We start from the raw sequence: 19,658 nt of genomic DNA on the forward strand, positions 1-19,658 counted from the left end.
AACTTTAAACCCTTAAAAACAACCCTTAGAGTTAAAATATTGCCAAAAGATTTCTTAGTGCGCCTCTAAAGGGCCAACTGAACATACCTACCAAATTTGAACGATTTTGGTCCGGTAGATTTTTAGTTATGCGAGTGAGTGAGTGAGTGAGTGAGTGAGTGAGTGAGTGAGTCAGTCAGTGAGTGAGTGCCATTTCGCTTTTATATATATAGATAGAGAATAAATTACCGGTATAAAACTTGCCACAAGACCAACTACAATTATGATATTCCCCAACTGACACATGGGTCAGAGCAGTCAAAATTCATTTTACCTGGCTCGCATATTATATAGAAACTTGCCGAATTAAATAAGAGAGGCGGAGGTGTACAGACTACAGACTAGCCGTTTACCCAAGGGGTGTGGATAGGTGACTGGGAGGCAGCCGAAGCCCTGCTCTGCTCACGTTATCTTGCCCATGCAAAGCCATAACTAACAAAAGATACATCATATTAATTTTATTATTCTTCTTTATCAATTCATCACATTATAAAATACGGTATTGTAGGATGTGAACTCGCTTTATGGACTACTTGGTTTAAGCTAGTCAAATTCGGCAAATAACATTGAAATTCAGCACGGCAGGCCCCATCCCAGGAGAAATATACTATAGTTGGCCAAACGAAAATGGGTCCTTCAAGGTCGAAGCTTGCTCTTGACACCACCACCCGTCTCTACCAACACTGTTGCCACTTTGTACTAAGGAATATCATCTGGAATGTCTACAGATTCTTCCAAAAGATAGCCGAAAACCCCGATAGACTTGAATTGATCAATTTTCGAAAAGTTCAAGAGGTTACAGCTGAAGCATGTGGAGTTGGTGTTACAACTGTAAAGCGAATACGGAGACGTGTTGATGACTCGGATGAGGAAGTGAAATTTGATACGCGAATAAGGAGATAACGGGGGATGTTATTGTTCTAACTTCAAAGAATGACACAATAGAACTTTTGAACCTGACGTGCTCAAAAGAATTTGTGACAGGTAGCGACGGAAAAGAGGAAGAGGGAAGGTATGAGAAGGAAAGAGTGATGTTCAGGGTGTAGAAATATAGTCAATGTATATAGACTGGTCGAGTGAGGGGGGACAAGAGTGGCAACATTGCAGTGGCCTTGAGGGACCCATTTTCGCTTGGCCGACTATAGCGTTCAGCGTATACTTTCTGTTTGCTACTGCACAACATCCACATTACCTATTTTCCTAAAAATTATTAATAATTACATGGGGCCTTTCAAAATTTCAAACAACAAATGTGTGAGAACCACACAGCTTCAATATTGTTGGCTGATTCCAACAAACCAATTATGGAGAAATTCCCAATTCAAATTTATGTTGTACGAGCTTTTGGAAGTGATTGTGCTCGTTATCGCGCCTGCTAATATCTGTTCTCACGTTGGTACGCCATTCCTCACTCCAAGATCCACTAGCCTCATTATTTCCATACAGTGAATGAACTTTTGAATTATTATGAAATCCCTTTTAACTGGCTGCAAAACTTAGGTTAACCCAAACAATCAGGTTAACCGTTAACCGTACCAATACGCAAGGTTTAGTGGTAGAGAGTAATCCCAAGTCTTAATTCTACTAGTGAGGAAAATCTTATTTTCATTTTAACGCTGTCGTGAATACAATTGCAAATGAATCTTTGTATATTAGTGTATTTAGTTAGGTTTAAATAATCAAATACTATTAAAGATCTCTGACAGTAGAAAGTGAAATGAGTGAGTAGAATTAGAAAGTAGTGGTTAAGCTAAGCACTTTCTTATTCAATTCTAGATTACCGCAATTGAATGATTTTTAGTGAAAAATATCAAAACTTCAAGTTTCTATTGCCGAACCCCATAGCGTCATGTTTGCTGTTTCTTTGTCAAGTGAAACATGAAAAATTGGACTCATACAATCGCTAATCGATATTATTTGAAACTCAGTCACATCCATAATTGAAACTGTTATAATCTCAAATCACTCAAGTCACTTGAATTATTCTATGTTTCTTTTAGAACAAGAATATTTTGCAGTTATGTCGTTTTCAGAGCAGTGGTAATCTAGTTTCTCCTGTAATATTTTATCTATAATAATAATAATAATGTAAATTGCAATTTCTAACACCTGTAATACTTTGTATTTAAAGTAACTTAGCAGGCAGAGAACAGGTCACTCCGCCCATTATTATGGTATTTTCGGTTATCCTCTTTTGCAAAACTATATCATCAGTGGCCGTTCTAGATTATTCGTTTAGTCATAAATAGTAAGTTTTTGTAAATCAACTATATTAATTAGAAGAAGGCTCAAATCAATAGAATGTCAACAATAACATTGTCTCAAGACGTATCAATGTACAAATTGACAAGGTAATTACTATTTTCTTTGGAGTTGTTCAAATTAATATTGCTGTTTCCCATTTAGCATGAATCCTATTATATTAAGCGAGCAATTTCTGTATATATTTTTATATTTGGTTATTTATGTCCAACGGATCTCGAAAACGGCTCTAACGATTTTTACGAAATTTGGAACATAGTAGGTTTATGAAATGAAAATTCGATCGCATTAGGTCTCATCCCTGGGAAAACTCGCTGAACGACATTAAAAGGATAATTCATCCTTGGAAAAACAGCTGAGACTTTCGTCGTCTGTGGATAATAAAAAAGTACGTCTGTGGAAAATCAAAATATCTCATTCCCGATATTCATAAGCTGACGTATAGCCAGCTGTAAAATACAAACACGATAATTTCAATGAATTGTGTTCTGTTTATCAATAAATAAAAATAACGAGCGAAGCTCGGTGCCCCGATATTTAAATTTGAATTGTTGGAATGAATGTAGTTACATCACTGTCACTTTCTGATTCTTCTGAATTCTTCAATTTTGCATTCCATGTCATCTCTCTGTCTGGCAAAAAACGTGAGGGGCACTTTATGCGCTTCTCATGTTTTATTGAATGTTTTGAAGGGGAGCTAGAATGGATATTGAATTTCGTGGAGCTATTTTCATGGTAACTACTCTAGAGTATTTGTCTATTATCAACTGCGCATAAATGACAGTTCTCAACTTGGAGGAAGTTTTCACTGCAGTAAAATAGAATTGGTACTTTTTTCCAATCCTAATTTCATGAGAGGGTTATATTTAAGGTGACCAGACGTCCCGTTTTAAACGGTACAGTCCCGTTTCCTGGAGGCTTGTCCCGTTGTCCCCAATAAACCTCTCAGGACACTTATTTGTCCCGTTTTAGCATTTTAGAGTTATTTTTGCTCTTGCATGTTTTATATTTCAAATACTAAATTCTAATATCTACCTCAAACTTCGAAGTTTTCTTTAGATTTTTAATTAAGAATATCTTTTCAAGCCACATATCACATTGAAACAAGCTGGAAGAAAGAGTGGAATGGAGTAGAAGTTGACAAACCTGACATTTTTAATATTCATTCATGAGAAAAGTATTGAGATATGAGTAGATATCAATTAAAGTTCAAGTGAATGACTGACTATAAGTCTTATGTGGTAAAAAGCTATAGTGTTTCTGAAACAAACCGATAAAATTGGTGAGGTGTTTCCTTGCATCATAATAAAGAAAAATTGTCTAGTAAATAGGGGTCCTAAAATGCTTTATTACTGAGATAAGGAGGATTTCAATTTTTTTTTCAAATTATCATCATTATAATTTTGTAGCTACCTCATCGAAGTTATCACCATACAAGCCCCAACACACCCCCCCCATGATTGTTGGCTGTCCCGTTATCAGTACCTCGAAATCTGGTCACCTTAGCTTATATTGAATATGTTATAGTCTGTGGTTTTTTGACAATTTCTTAGTCTTTTTCATTCAATATGAATAATTACCACAATATCAACTTCTCAACTACACAGTTATAATGGAATCCAAAAGTTATATTGGATAGTTATAGAATGTAGTGAAGAACAAATTCTAAGAAATGATTATTCGTTCACCTAGTTATAGTTAACTTCTTTCATTACCTAATTGTTACTAAATTTTATTAAATTCAACGCTCTTCTATAAAATATGACATGAATCTATTTTTCACCAAATGCGTTGTCAAAATTTCCAAGAGCATGTTTTATTCGCTGTAGTCGCTTTTTAGTTGCAATTATAGAAAACTACTTATTCTAATTGTTCAACTACTGTGTCTAGATTTCAATTTTTTTGAAAAATTCATCCACTCAAACTAAATAGTATCGCCATTTTTCTCATGTGACATGTTTCCGTGTAAGGTAGTCGGGTGTTGGAGTTCTACTGTATAACCTCTTATCTACCCACACTTTATCACATGTGAAAATTTTTAGTTGTATCATTATTTGAATAAAAAACTAGTAAATGATGGTCGAATTCACCTTTGTTTATTCTATCAAATTATTTAATAATCGGGACGGTGAGAAGTTGTTGATACTTCACAACTCTACTCTACACACATTTTGTAGCTTGTAGCGTTCATTCCTGTTGTACATGCGCGAGCTCTCATTTTTTGCTATATCGTTTTAAGCAGACCAATCACAATCCAATTCGTTGTCCAAAGTATTGGTCCACTGGTAGGACTCTAGTAGGATTGTCTCTCCACTCACGATCCGACTTACTCTCCTACTCGTTCTCCAATTTCTGTCTAGTAGGATTTTCTCTCCACTCACGATCCGACTTACTCTCCTACTCGTTCTTCAATTTCAGTCTAGTCAATGGAAAACAAACGTTAGTCGGATGTCGGACCTTCTTGTTGGACATTTAGTTGATCCAACTCGTCCGACCAGACTCACAACATCCAACCAGACTTCCAACAACCCCATTCACCGTCTAATGTCGTATACAACATTGAATGTTAGACGATAAGCTGGACAACGAATCACGGCGCGTCTGCCGTGATTTTGCTGGAGAGTTCATGACGTCATAGAACGTCACGCTGTGGAGCAAAGCCTTGCGAACGTCTAACCACTGCGAAGGTTTCTCATCTATATAGTTTAGAAAATGTTGTTTTGCAATCATCTAATTGTTATTAAACTTCTATGAAATGGATTCTGATGACTCAAAAGGAGATGATATTAGATAAAAGAGATGATTTTCTATTCAGATTTTTTACACTGAGATAATCAAGGTAAAGATATTGGATATAAATTCTTGAAATTTGCGGTTATGCTTCAAGAAAATTGACTGTCCCAGATATTTATAGCCCTATGTATCAATGATACTGTGTCGGCCATTAGAAATAGTTATTTGTATATCTAGAGTGAAAAGTACTGTTTTTTCCCCCTGAGGGAAAAGTTTGAGGCCCGAGGCGATGCCGAGACACAACATTTTTCCTCCACCTACATTTTTATAAAAACTTCAAATAAAATCATTTTTTTAAATGTACGTGACCAAACAATGTTTTACAACATAATCTAAAAAGTAAACAGAAACAGCTGGCTTGTAATCACAGTTCTCCGCCGACAGCGCTATTTGTCGGCAAAAGTTGTAACAACAATGGCCGCCCAACTACAGCTATGATGAAGTTCCCGTTTCAAATTTGATTAGTTAATGAGGAATACTCGTTGGCTGGTATTTTGAATAACATGGAATGAAAAAATTTACATTTTTTTAGTATAGTGATATGAAGTTTGTAATAATTTTAGCATACAAACATAAATTTCATATATTGATCAAATGTCTGGTTGAGGTATTGAATTTAGTTGGTTCAATGACTACTCTATATGCTTCCTCATCTGAACTTAGACCTTCTAACCTATTACAATGTAAGTTTTTAAAATAGAGATGCTTCCCATGTTATTTAAATGGAGTCACTTTTCCTCTCTAGGGAGTTTTTCTGTTTTTTAGTACCGAGAGCGAAAAATTGACACTTTATGTTTCAGGGAGTAAAGTAAGTACTTTAGACAGTAGGTGGAGGAAAAATTTATCACTTCTTAGTGCTCATAAATTTATAATCTTCAAATTATCAGCATGAAAGAAAAGGATTTAGGTACTGTATAAAATGAATTGAGTATAATTGAATGATTAATTTTTTAAACCTTGTTAGTGCAAGAGGAAAATAGATATATACAATATTTGACATTCCCAAACTCAATCAAGATTCAAATCAATCAATCAAAGGAACCAAGTTTTAGGCAACGCAGTTTCAAAGATTGTGAGTAAACAAATCATTTGATATATTGGCCAAGTAATCTCACATTTGCACAATGATTGTCAATGGGCCGATTTAATTAATTTCTGATAGGGAAGGTAGAATATCAACATTGCTTCGTTCCAAGATCTCTTGCTTCGTTTCTGTTATATTGCAATAGGTAGGTAATGCTACAGCGCATTTCATAAGCAGGCTGACAGAACTCAAATCGATAAATAACAAGCAACTGACTATCGATAAGATATGGTGCCAGCCAGTTATCATTTGTCTCATGCAGCTTTAATATAATAAAGATTTTCCTTCAATTCTATTATGCTATTATTATAAGTGTGAATGTTTTTGTAGAATTATATTTTTAGAAATCATTGTACCTCTCTCGGAAAGGTGATATTTGAATTTCTCCTCTGGTTCCATAATTTTATTCAGTTTGTGGAAATTCTTGTTTATATATCTCACTCAATTGAGGGTGCTTACCTCTCACCTCTATAATATTATTTTGAAAAGAGTTATCGGCCTTACCTTCCTCGCCTACTCATCCCTCCCAGCAACTACCAGTTGACTGAGCTGGGGACTCCACTCTAGACTCTCTTGTCGGTATCGGGTGAAGTGTGCGGTCGTCTCGCTAAAAAATTTCGAAACTTGGCTGTGATAAATTATTGTGATTATGAACTAAATGTGAAATATTTGATTGTACGTGTGTGTGAAAAGACAGATGCTCTACTGACAGGAGTATATCCGTGGACAAATCGGTAAGTCCGTTCCTTTATATCAAAATTAGACACAAAAGGACCCTTGGGTGGAGTCAATTTTCACAGTAACCATTTGTATAAGAAGATGTATAAAAATCACAAAGTAAGAACAGTAGTCCGTCCGTACATTCAAATCTTTTCCAAAGATTTCCCAAAGATTTGAATGACTCATGTATTAATATTCCAAGTATGCACTAACTGCATGCAGTTTGACATTTAAATATTATTCTTCCATAATTATTATGTAATGAACAGTGCACTAAATTTTCGCCAAATATTGGGAGGAATAATTATATTGTCAAATTCTTCACGCTTTTGACATTCCCAAATAATAAAAGTCATCAGTTGTCTACTCTATCTATCTCAAAAGAATTATGAATTGGTGATCTCCAATTATTAATTATTGTCCTTTATTTGATTTATATAATTTATGAAAGACTTGCAAACTCATTTCAATCACTGTTACTGATAATTACGCTGGAACAACGGTTAGCGGACCAACATGGGTTCGTTTGTGTTTTGAAAAGTTTGTGTTAATTGGGTTAAAATGTAGAAAATAAACTCTCAGTTCACGTGACGTGTTCTATTTTTCTCTCGGCACTTACATCTACAGCACCTTTTACGTATCCAAGTTATTTTTTTGAATATGAGTTCTTTGCACTGTAAGTGGTAACATTCATATAATCAATTTTTCTGTTTTGAACTAGTATTCAACGCTATATTTTCATGTTAACAGTTTCCTCCCCCCTCCACTTCCCGGGATAATGTTCCTCTTAAATTTGATTGCTCTTTTCCTTTTCAATACTGAAGTTCAAGATTGAGTTATCATAACAATAATTTGATCCAGCAGTTTCAAAATTTCAACTTGAAGGTCTGTTCATTTTTTTTTCAATAGGAGTAAGTTTTATTACATATATACATTATTCATATAAATATCATTAATAGTGAAGTGAATAACGTTGAAATTATATTCAATCATCAGACATAATATACACTCTCATTCACTAAATTCATAATCGGGTTCACTATGTCCTCGAAACGTCAATATACTTCAGAATCCATTTTATATATCTCACTCAATTGAGGGTGCTTACCTCTCACCTCTATAATATTATTTTGAAAAGAGTTATCGGCCTTACCTTCCTCGCCTACTCATCCCTCCCAGCAACTACCAGTTGACTGAGCTGGGGACTCCACTCTAGACTCTCTTGTCGGTATCGGGTGAAGTGTGCGGTCGTCTCGCTAAAAAATTTCGAAACTTGGCTGTGATAAATTATTGTGATTATGAACTAAATGTGAAATATTTGATTGTACGTGTGTGTGAAAAGACAGATGCTCTACTGACAGGAGTATATCCGTGGACAAATCGGTAAGTCCGTTCCTTTATATCAAAATTAGACACAAAAGGACCCTTGGGTGGAGTCAATTTTCACAGTAACCATTTGTATAAGAAGATGTATAAAAATCACAAAGTAAGAACAGTAGTCCGTCCGTACATTCAAATCTTTTCCAAAGATTTCCCAAAGATTTGAATGACTCATGTATTAATATTCCAAGTAGCCTATGCACTAACTGCATGCAGTTTGACATTTAAATATTATTCTTCCATAATTATTATGTAATGAACAGTGCACTAAATTTTCGCCAAATATTGGGAGGAATAATTATATTGTCAAATTCTTCACGCTTTTGACATTCCCAAATAATAAAAGTCATCAGTTGTCTACTCTATCTATCTCAAAAGAATTATGAATTGGTGATCTCCAATTATTAATTATTGTCCTTTATTTGATTTATATAATTTATGAAAGACTTGCAAACTCATTTCAATCACTGTTACTGATAATTACGCTGGAACAACGGTTAGCGGACCAACATGGGTTCGTTTGTGTTTTGAAAAGTTTGTGTTAATTGGGTTAAAATGTAGAAAATAAACTCTCAGTTCACGTGACGTGTTCTATTTCTCTCGGCACTTACATCTACAGCACCTTTTACGTATCCAAGTTATTTTTTTGAATATGAGTTCTTTGCACTGTAAGTGGTAACATTCATATAATCAATTTTTCTGTTTTGAACTAGTATTCAACGCTATATTTTCATGTTAACAGTTTCCTCCCCCCTCCACTTCCCGGGATAATGTTCCTCTTAAATTTGATTGCTCTTTTCCTTTTCAATACGGAAGTTCAAGATTGAGTTATCATAACAATAATTTGATCCAGCAGTTTCAAAATTTCAACTTGAAGGTCTGTTCATTTTTTTTCAATAGGAGTAAGTTTTATTACATATATACATTATTCATATAAATATCATTAATAGTGAAGTGAATAACGTTGAAATTATATTCAATCATCAGACATAATATACACTCTAATTCACTAAATTCATAATCGGGTTCACTATGTCCTCGAAACGTCAATATACTTCAGAATCCATTTTATTTATCTTTGGCTCTCCTTGATTCAACCCATGCTGCTATAGCAATAGTTACAGCAAAATGCAGCAAATGCTTAGCTACTTTAAAATAATGTATAATTAATCAATAATGATTAATTGCTATTGCATTATTATCGACATCACCATTGAAGCATTAAATATCAGAACAATGATCGAGAAGTACAGTATTCTGAGTAAATGCGAAAACTCCACACAGCAATGACTGTTCTAAATCTTCTGTTATCTCGCTATGCGGCACAAGTTTAAAGCTGGAATTCAATCCAGATTACCGTAATGGGAGTGTATACGAGTGCCAGCGATCCAACGAGAAAGCATAAAATATACATAAATAAGTCGATTGGAGGGTGGACATGGATCTGTAGAGTGTCAGTGCAGTGGGTTTGTTTGTCTGCTTATATTAGTGTTTTCAAAGGCCTGCCTGGTCCGATCCGATCGCCGCCAGCCTGAAGTGTGCCGTGAGAAAGTGGCTTGGCCGCTCGTTCCCATTTCTCCGCATCCAATTCTTCCTACTCCACACACACTCACTCACAAGCTGTAGCACGGCCGCAATCATCAGTGAATGTGTGTGTGTGTGTGTGTGTGTGTGTGTGTGTGTGTGTGTGTGTGTGTGGTGTGTGTGTGTGTGTGTGTGTGTGACTATGAGACTGAGAGTGGGATGTGGATGTGGCGGACATCGGACTCGAACAACATGGGAAATCCCCCAATACAGTTTTTACAGGCCTCAGTAGATGGTTTTTCTTCACCTCCAATTGTCTGCAGCTGTTATTCAGGATGAGTGGATGTTACCACATATAGCGTCTCTTGTAACGATTTTTTCTCGTAGAATGATGAGAATATATCATCGTTATGAGAAACATCATACAAAATGATGAAATTGTAAGCTAATTATCGAAATCTTTACAACTTTCTAATAAGGATTGAACAATTATTATTGATTTTATCACAATGAATTAGTAGGAAATGAGGTGCTGTTAGTTTTTACTTTATTTGTATTAAGTATTTAAATATTATTACTTGTGATTTTTTTTTTGTCCACTTGACTTGCTTATCGTGACTACTTTATCATTATTTATTTATATTTCAAAAAGATGGTACTCTGATGAATTTTTATATTCTATAAAATGAAAGTTGTTGTTATTTAGTATTTTGAAGCTGTAAACCATGATAAACTCGATACTCATCCATCTATCCTTCCACAAACTATTCCAATTTGAACAAGAGCTATTAGGATTTCTGTATTCCATGCAGGTATAATCCTTGTAACTACATAAAACGTATGCCTTGTTCGTTAATCATAGATCTCTTGAGCCCTGAACCCACATATTCAATGTATATACTACTTCGCCTACTAATTAATTGGGGCCTGTTTTACTCAGCCCTGTTCTGTACATCGAAGTTTAAATTGAATTTTCCTGACAGGAGATTGGCAAACTTTCTCAAAGTTGATGCATTGTGTTTTCCACTGATAGACTTCTACTTGGATCGCCATTATTAATGAATTCTTGTCAGTTTTGACTGAAGTTGGAAAACAGATTGAAATTTCGAAGATTTTCCCCAAACTATTTCAACCAGGGCAATTGATATGTGCATTTTCATTTTCTATTTCTTTCACAGCCAATTTTAATGTAACTCTGTGCTAATAAATATCAGGTTGAACATAATGAATTCAATTTTTTTTTCTAAAACTCATGGATGCCCTGTTAAATTTTGTTTATTTGTCTGATATTTGTTAAACGATTGAAGAATGTGAAAAATTAATCTAACCGTTTTACTATTAGCTTACTGAATTGTGTATTAACTTTTTGGGATAGTAAAACCAGCGACCACATAATACAAATTTGTATTTGAGTAAAACTAGAACGCTTCATATCTGTGTCACGTTTTTCACAAAAAGGACGCAGAAATTTTGACGCAACGCTTTGAATCATCAGGTGAGTCATCCAACAGTTGATAAGAACATGTTACAATGTGAATCATGAATGTCTTTCTTACACGTAAGACAATTGAATTAATATTCATGCAAATACAGCAAATAATTTGAATTCTTCCGCAGATAGTCAACGAATTAGGAATTGACTGTCGATGATTGAGTCGAGGTCTGACCTCAGCATTCTTCAAATGCAAATTCTGTTCAAGTCTGTTGGCATAATGTCAAATCCGGTAATGCCAGTGTCTCGCACTGACTGACTCTTTTGTCTTGTCCATGGTGCTACCGGCTCTCCTTAACTTGTTTATAATGTACTTGCACATTATAAAACATCCCTTTACCTCTTTTTATAATGTACTTGCACATTATAAAACATCCCTTTACCTCTTTTTATAATGTACTTGCACATTATAAAACATCCCTTTACCTCTTTTTATAATTTACTTGCACATTATAAAACATCCCTTTACCTCTTTTTATAATGTACTTGCACATTATAAAACATCCCTTTACCTCTTTTTATAATGTACTTGCACATTATAAAACATCCCTTTACCTCTTTTTATAATGTACTTGCACATTAAAAACATCCCTTTACCTCTTTTTATAATGTCTTGCACATTATAAAACATCCCTTTACCTCTTTTTATAATGTACTTGCACATTATAAAACATCCCTTTACCTCTTTTTATAATTTACTTGCACATTATAAAACATCCCTTTACCTCTTTTTATAATGTACTTGCACATTATAAAACATCCCTTTACCTCTTTTTATAATGTACTTGCACATTATAAAACATCCCTTTACCTCTTTTTAAATGTACTTGCACATTATAAAACATCCCTTTACCTCTTTTTATAATGTACTTGCACATTATAAAACATCCCTTCACCTCTTTTTATAATGTACTTGCACATTATAAAACATCCCTTTACCTCTTTTTATAATGTACTTGCACATTATAAAACATCCCTTTACCTCTTTTTATAATGTACTTGCACATTATAAAACATCCCTTTACCTCTTTTTTAATGTACTTGCACATTATAAAACATCCCTTTACCTCTTTTTATAATGTACTTGCACATTATAAAACATCCCTTCACCTCTTTTTATAATGTACTGCACATTATAAAACATCCCTTTACCTCTTTTTATAATGTACTTGCACATTATAAAACATCCCTTTACCTCTTTTTATAATGTACTTGCACATTATAAAACATCCCTTTACCTCTTTTTATAATGTACTTGCACATTATAAAACATCCCTTCACCTCTTTTTATAATGTACTTGCACATTATAAAACATCCCTTTACCTCTTTTTATAATGTACTTGCACATTATAAAACATCCCTTTACCTCTTTTTATAATGTACTTGCACATTATAAAAAATCCCAGTAGGCTTACTACCGTACTCGTACTGTGCTACTAGTTATAATATTATTGTAGGGCTCACTAATACATAGATTGCAACAGTAGATATAAGCATACAGAAAAGATAGCATCGGACTTTGCTATAGTTTCTCTATGATGTAAGCAAACTGATTGCAATACATAAAATAAGTGATTTAATAGTTGAGAAGTAAAATTAAATCACTACATGTATATATCAATATCAATATTTTGTTTTCATGTCGGAAAATATACGATGAAGAGATAACTTCTCACTGTGTATAGTTGTTATGGATAGTCATAACCAGGACATATTCAGGTTACAGGAATATTAGTTTGAACAGAATATTACAGGATAGATATTGTTATGAATCGATCGGTGGAAAAGATTAATCAATGATTTGAACTTGACATTTAGATAAGGAATGTAAACCTATCTTGTAGACCTATTTGATTAATATCAATTGACTAATGCTGTTTATAATATAGGGAGCTTTCACAAGCAGAAATAGACCGAAATTGGAAAAACACCCATTAATACATTATGGTAAGTTGATCATAATTTACTAGTCTGCAATAACAAAATGTTTGGATACTGATTTTGTCACGATCGTATTGGAAAGCAGCCTGTCATCAATAAATAATCAAACCTAAAATCTTTGTTATTGCTCTGCCACCTTGGACCTGTAAATGTGTATTCTTTGTAGTGGAATTTTCCGCTTTCAAGTGACAGAAGAAGGTTCTAACAGACTTTCGTATGCGCGTACAGTAATATTTTAATTCCCATTTACAAGGTTATAGTGTATGATTCATTGGTAAATTTATTGTTATGATTTGTTTTAAAATGAAGCTGAATGCACAGTGAATTTAAATCCAAATTAGTAAGTACTATATCACTGAATGGTTCTGTTTGTGTGTCCACCAGACCTACCAGGACAGATTCTTGATAGATGATTATAATGAATGACTCGCTAATAATTGGATTGGATTAGTTTTATTTAGATAAGTTTGAATCACTTCTTTATTTTGAGCGATCCAGAAGTTGCAAGTCTATTCCAGTGAGTATAGAATGTATGGAATTACATGGAATTATGTACATTCTATACTCACTGGTGTATTCAGATTGCAACAAATGCATCATGGCTCATGAATAATAATTAATTGGTTGGAATGGTTATACATATTTTCCGCCACAGTACACAGAAAACACCTTCTCTACTGTGTTTGAAGGCTAGAAAGTTGTTGTTTACATAAGAATTTTACCATTCAGACGAATTTTACCAAAACTTCCTGAAAATTAACCGGAATGTGAGAGTTCCTTCAGGGTAACATTATTCCATTACTGGAGGGCTCTGTCTGCTGTAGTCTATGTTAGTTCGCTAAACTTTTCACTTTCGAAAATACAATTTGTATAGAGTATTGTCATCTTTTGAAGCTTAGCCAGAACATGTGAGTCGAAGGATCTTGAACGCACTACCAGTGAAAATTCTCGACAACTCAAGTAGCAGAACATTCAAGAGACTACTAAGGAATATTGACTACACGAGAGATGTTTTTACCGTTTGATGGAGTTTTTTTCATATGAAGTGTGAGAACTTTGAGTTGAACCAAGTGAAATTTGATTCAAGATGATGTCATCTTTATTTTTGGCTTCCAATACTCACGGACATCTGATTACTTTTAACTGATTGTAACTGACAAATGCGAAACATTGAATGTAATGTACGCATGCATGAATAAATATTAATAATAATAATATTATCATTATTATCTTCTGATACACTTTTGTAGTGACCGTTTTTGTAGTGACCGTTTTTGTAGTTACCGTTTATCATGGTCGGTTGTATTTTGATTTTTTATCCCATGAAAATACTAGACTACACAGTCTTGGAAAGGTAAATCGAATATCTTGGAAGGCTCCCAAGAAGAAATCATACCCAAAATTCGATTACAACTTATAACAACAACAATTAATCAAATAATTTGAAGTTTTTTATGTCAGTATTTTTGAAGGAGTGTTTTTCGTTGCAATATGTAATTGGGGGACCTAGCATGCTAACAGTAACAGTATAAGGAAGCTTGCCCTCGCCCACTGGCTTGCCTCATGGCCATGTTGCATGCAAGTTCACTGACCAGAGCCAGACGTGTGGTATAGCATAGGCACAGGACTGCTTGAATTAGCACTGCCCACTGCGGATCAAGGTAAATAACAGTATCCATTGTTTGTCGAATTCATCACGCTGATCGTGTGACGAATGTGATCGTTTCGTAGTGCGCCGGCCGTTTTATAATTCACGCCCGCGTTTTTTACGCGCGATCTTTTCAGCGCTTTTCGAAAGCCAGCAACACTATCATTATTCACAACTGCAGCGGCGACCGGCGACTACGTGTCAGACACTCGACACAATCGACTTTTCGCAATTTATGAAGGTTGTCTGGCAAGGCGAATTGTCGGCTGTCAACAGAACTTGACCCAATCCAATGCATTGGGCAATATCCATCAACACTTTTTGAATGATTAGCCTGCTCAGTATTCGATAATGGTTGACTGTTGCCCATAGATCAAGGTCGGTCAAAGCCCACTCCAGTTGAATCAGCTTTTCCATGTCTCTGTTGATTTTGTGCTAATTTGCCAAAAGTTAAAGAAATGGTTTGTTGTGATGGGTTCTGTGAATTTATTAATACGACGAGACAGTTTTACAAGGTTTCTAGACGAAAAAAATGTTGAGAATCCAATGGTTAATGGATTAAATCTAGTCCAATCTAGAGCTGCATCCAGAGAGATGAGAAAAATACTTTTACTTTTCTATGTGTACCACTTCTGTTTTATACAGGTGAAATCTGTAGTAGGATTTTTAGTAGTAGGTTTGAAACTGAAGTACAGTGCACATAGAAATCAAACAATAATTAACCTCAATTACTTTCCAATAATTAATATAGGAAATTATTTAAAAAAAAATCAAAAACAATTTCAGCGGAGAGTTCTTACCCAGATTATAATGGTAAAGTAGGTTATTTTGTCAGTGAATTTTATCACTTCTATCAACCCAATACTTCTTTGAATCCACAGTGTTCCTCAACTTCTTCCTCCTCAAGTTCCAATATTTTCTTTCAAGTTTGGAGAGAATGAAATACTGTAGTTTGAAAATAGCAGGAAATAATCTGTTATATGTAAAACATTTACTGATTGTAATCTATTGTAATCATCTATAATGTTTTCTTAGAAACCACATTGTTCCTGAAGTTCCAATATTCTCTTTCACGTTTGGAGAAACATAATCTCCATATGGCAGAAGATTGAAGAAAATCGACTAAAACGGAAAGATAATTTTGAAAGGATGGAAAGCGACAGGATTCCTAGGGCAGTCATGTCGTATAACCCGGTTGGGAGGAGAAGTGCGGGCAGACCCCCTAAAGATGGATGTGATTGGCAGTTTGAAGTCGGAACAGGCAAATATCCTAATCCTTGCAGGAAGACGACGACGAAATTTGGAGAGAATGAAGTACTGTAGTTTGAAAATAGCAGGAAATAATCTGTGATATATAAAACATTCACTGATTATAATCTATAATGTGTATATTCAATTTTAACGTTCATCTTGTTCATTAGACAGCATATTATCTGTCAATTTATCATAAAAAACAATTGATGAATTATTCATATAATTTGCATTAAATGAATATCTATATTCATAAATATATTAGCAAAGCTATAGATATTGTCTTCATAAACTGATTGGAGACTGTAGCCATATGGGTGTGAATATTTTCACGGCTATGCTAAGGACATTATCATGGGATTCCATGAACAGTTCAAACTATGTCAGTGTGTCACAACAAAAGGTTTGTACATATTTGCTGTTTAATGCTTATCGACTAGTTGAAGTGGTTTAGTACACTATTTGAAAGAAAGAACGGTAAATATTGGCCTCTTGAACCGTTAGTCTGTGTCCAGCTCCACCCAAACAATCCACTTGAACAGGGTTAACAGATTGTCACTGATTTTTGTTGGCAGAATTTCGTGTTACAGCTCTTTTCCTTGTTCTCAAGCGTATGTGTATAAAACTCAGCATTTGAAATGCAGTGATAATTTGTCTTGTCCTCTTTACAGTGCAATTCAAAGACTTGAGTGGCAATCTTGCTTTGTAATAGAAATTCCATGTTGAAAACCTTTCCGGACTTTTTAATTTTGTCTGTTTGTTTGTGAGCTCTCCGTTGAAAACTGTTGCTCATTGTGATTGCTATACGAATTACTGTTATCGTGAAGTGGCATGCCCTGATAACCCACGTCTTCTAACCGTTCTTTGTCGACAAACTATTTTAATTGGCTTCTTCAACTGAGCGCACATTGCTTGTTTCGTGTCTGAAGCGATGACCATTGAATTAGTGTATCCATGAACTGAAAATATTATACCTTCTGTACGTTTATTTTACAGTTATAATCTACTTTAAATTCTTCGATGGAATATTTTCTACACATGTTCGGTATAATTACAAAGCAATCTTCATAATATGTTCAGAACTGGGTTAGTTCAAATGTGAGATGCTTTAAGGTGAAAGTGTTAGCAAGGCATCGCTGGAAAAAATTCAATAGCCGAATTTAAATAGCATTGAATGTGATACAACTTCTCATGTGAGCTGCTCTCAAAATACTTCATGTTTTGTACGTACCTCAAGTACATGGGGCTTCTGGTTCCCAGGCTTTGGGATTACCAAAAAAGTACGAAAAAGTTGAAAACAAAAAAGTTCATATTTTTGGGTTTGCCATGTAACCCACGGGGTAATCATTGTATGTTGAAAGTGAACCAATATGCTTTTCTTTTAATTCAAGTCAGATTTGATATTATGCCTTTGTCAAGAACATACACAAAACAATGAAAACAAAAAGGAACAGAATAAACAAGGATGGAATCTATGTATAAGCACGGATTATAACAAAGTGTTCCTTCTTCTGTAGTATAAGTTCCCACTGGTCAAAATATACGATATACAATAATTGAAAGCTGCAACTTACACAAGCCTTTTTATTATTCATGGAGAGTTAATTAACTGCTTTAAAAATGGATTGAAGAATCATTATTACAAATGTTTATGCGGTAGGTCGTGAATGGCTAATATCTTCTTCCACTAATATATTTTTCCGTATAACTAATTTTGAAAAGAACATGTGTCATTGAACTTCTTAATCGACTTCGTCTTTGTGTTCCCATCTTCTAATATACCGAGCTAAAATAAAATTAATGGAACAAAACAAGTTGTGAATCACATGACATTAACTGAATGAAATGTAAGGGATGGTTGGGGGAAGCAGGCAATTTGAAGGCTGATTGGAATCCATTGTATTTGTTGAGACGATGCAGGTGAGACGAGTCCGCGGGCAGAATGGCAAATTAATAGCGACACAATAGAGTGGCAAATACTTGGCATCCTCAGTAGCTGCTATCCATGACTGGTGGAAATGGATGAATCATGGCAGCTGGTGATGGAGAAGGAATCAAGAAGGCATGGATTGTACGGCTACAAAGAATCTTTGATCTCGGTTCGGCCGTGCAGGCCAATCACAATCATTGCATCGTCCCACCATCGTCTCTTGATGAAAAGAACTAATCAGACTCAGTCTGTTGTCGAATAAGTAACGCTTTTCAGCATGGCTCCTTCATGTCTGGCCGTCAATCTGTCAACTAATCTACACTTTGCAAAACTAGTCTACTTCGATTTTAACTACAGTTGCGACTTTACAGAATAGTACCAATGCCTTCTTTCTACAAGGATTCAGTTTAATATTGAAATGAATAACGTTTTCGTGAACCTGTTATTGATTTTGAATTGAAAAATTGAAGAAGATATTTCGAATTATTTAAAAATGTTTTGAAGATTGTTAAGATTTTAAAGGAATTGTTTGTAACGTTAATGTTATTGAAAATTATTTATTGTTCAAGCGAAATTAAAATGATTATTTTTAGAATTAAAAATAAAACATCTTGTTGAAATATTCAACTTATAAAAGTGTTGAGCTATTGGAATGGATTATCCTTTCCAGGTTATTTGAAATACTATTTATTATTTTAGTTAGGTTTATCCTTTCCAGGTTATTTGAAATGCTATTTATTATTTTAGTTTGGATTTTGCTTGGAAGAAACCCCCCTCCCTTTATTACTTATGGAAGTGAAAAAAGTTGAAAGGTAAATGATAGTGTTGACCTTCACCATGAATCTAGGCCACTAGAAAACTATTTTGGACTTGAAGCAACACTCTGTTCGATTTGTCTTTGCAGTTTTAATGTATTCCTTTTTCTGTCACTCCTAGATTGAATTCTTAATCCACTTCTATCTTTATCGAATTGATTTGTAAATCGATATTCATGAGCAACGATACGTACAACAAATCAGAAACGAATAATAAAAAATCGAAATTGCATGAACTTTCTTATTGTTAATGCAGGTGGATTATTCAATTATTAATACCAAGAAAAGCCTTCAAACTCGAGAACATCTATCGTCTATCCCGTAAAAGTTTTCAAGATTAAGATAAATATTCTGCTTTTTTTATTGTTTGGTGCAACGCAACTCTCTGTTTCTCATAACGAACTGTCAATTTGGTTGAATGCTTCTGATATGCATAATTACAAGTTTCCTTAATTTCCAAACGATAGTATCGCAGGATTAATACTACATTTCAATGAGTTCTAGCTTTCTCGTTTTTTAACGATATTATCGCAGGATTAATATTTAATTTCAATGACTTATGTGCTTTCTCCTGTCCACTGGGAATTCATTCTTTCTTATGATTAAGATAACAATTGAACGCTAACGTAATTGTTGAATAGGCCCATGTGAGATTATTAGCAAAAAATAAATGCTAGTTTTCAGAAAGTGAATGCGGATAGCTTCCAAAATTCAAATGTTTTGTGCATTGACATCATCTCGTAACGTGAAGTAGAGTAGAGAATCAATCATTTATGAA

At 34.4% G+C, this 19,658-nt stretch overlaps 1 protein-coding gene across 3 annotated transcripts in view; it reads left to right on the plus strand.

Annotated features, from left to right (window-relative positions):
• Positions 1-19,658, plus strand: part of LOC111047337 (fibronectin type-III domain-containing protein 3a) — a 172,505-nt gene that overhangs the window by 107,621 nt on the left and 45,226 nt on the right. The gene's annotated exons all lie outside the window — the stretch shown is intronic.

This window comes from Nilaparvata lugens, chromosome 3, assembly GCF_014356525.2.
Source record: "Nilaparvata lugens isolate BPH chromosome 3, ASM1435652v1, whole genome shotgun sequence".
Classification (NCBI taxonomy): Eukaryota; Metazoa; Arthropoda; class Insecta; order Hemiptera; family Delphacidae; genus Nilaparvata; species Nilaparvata lugens.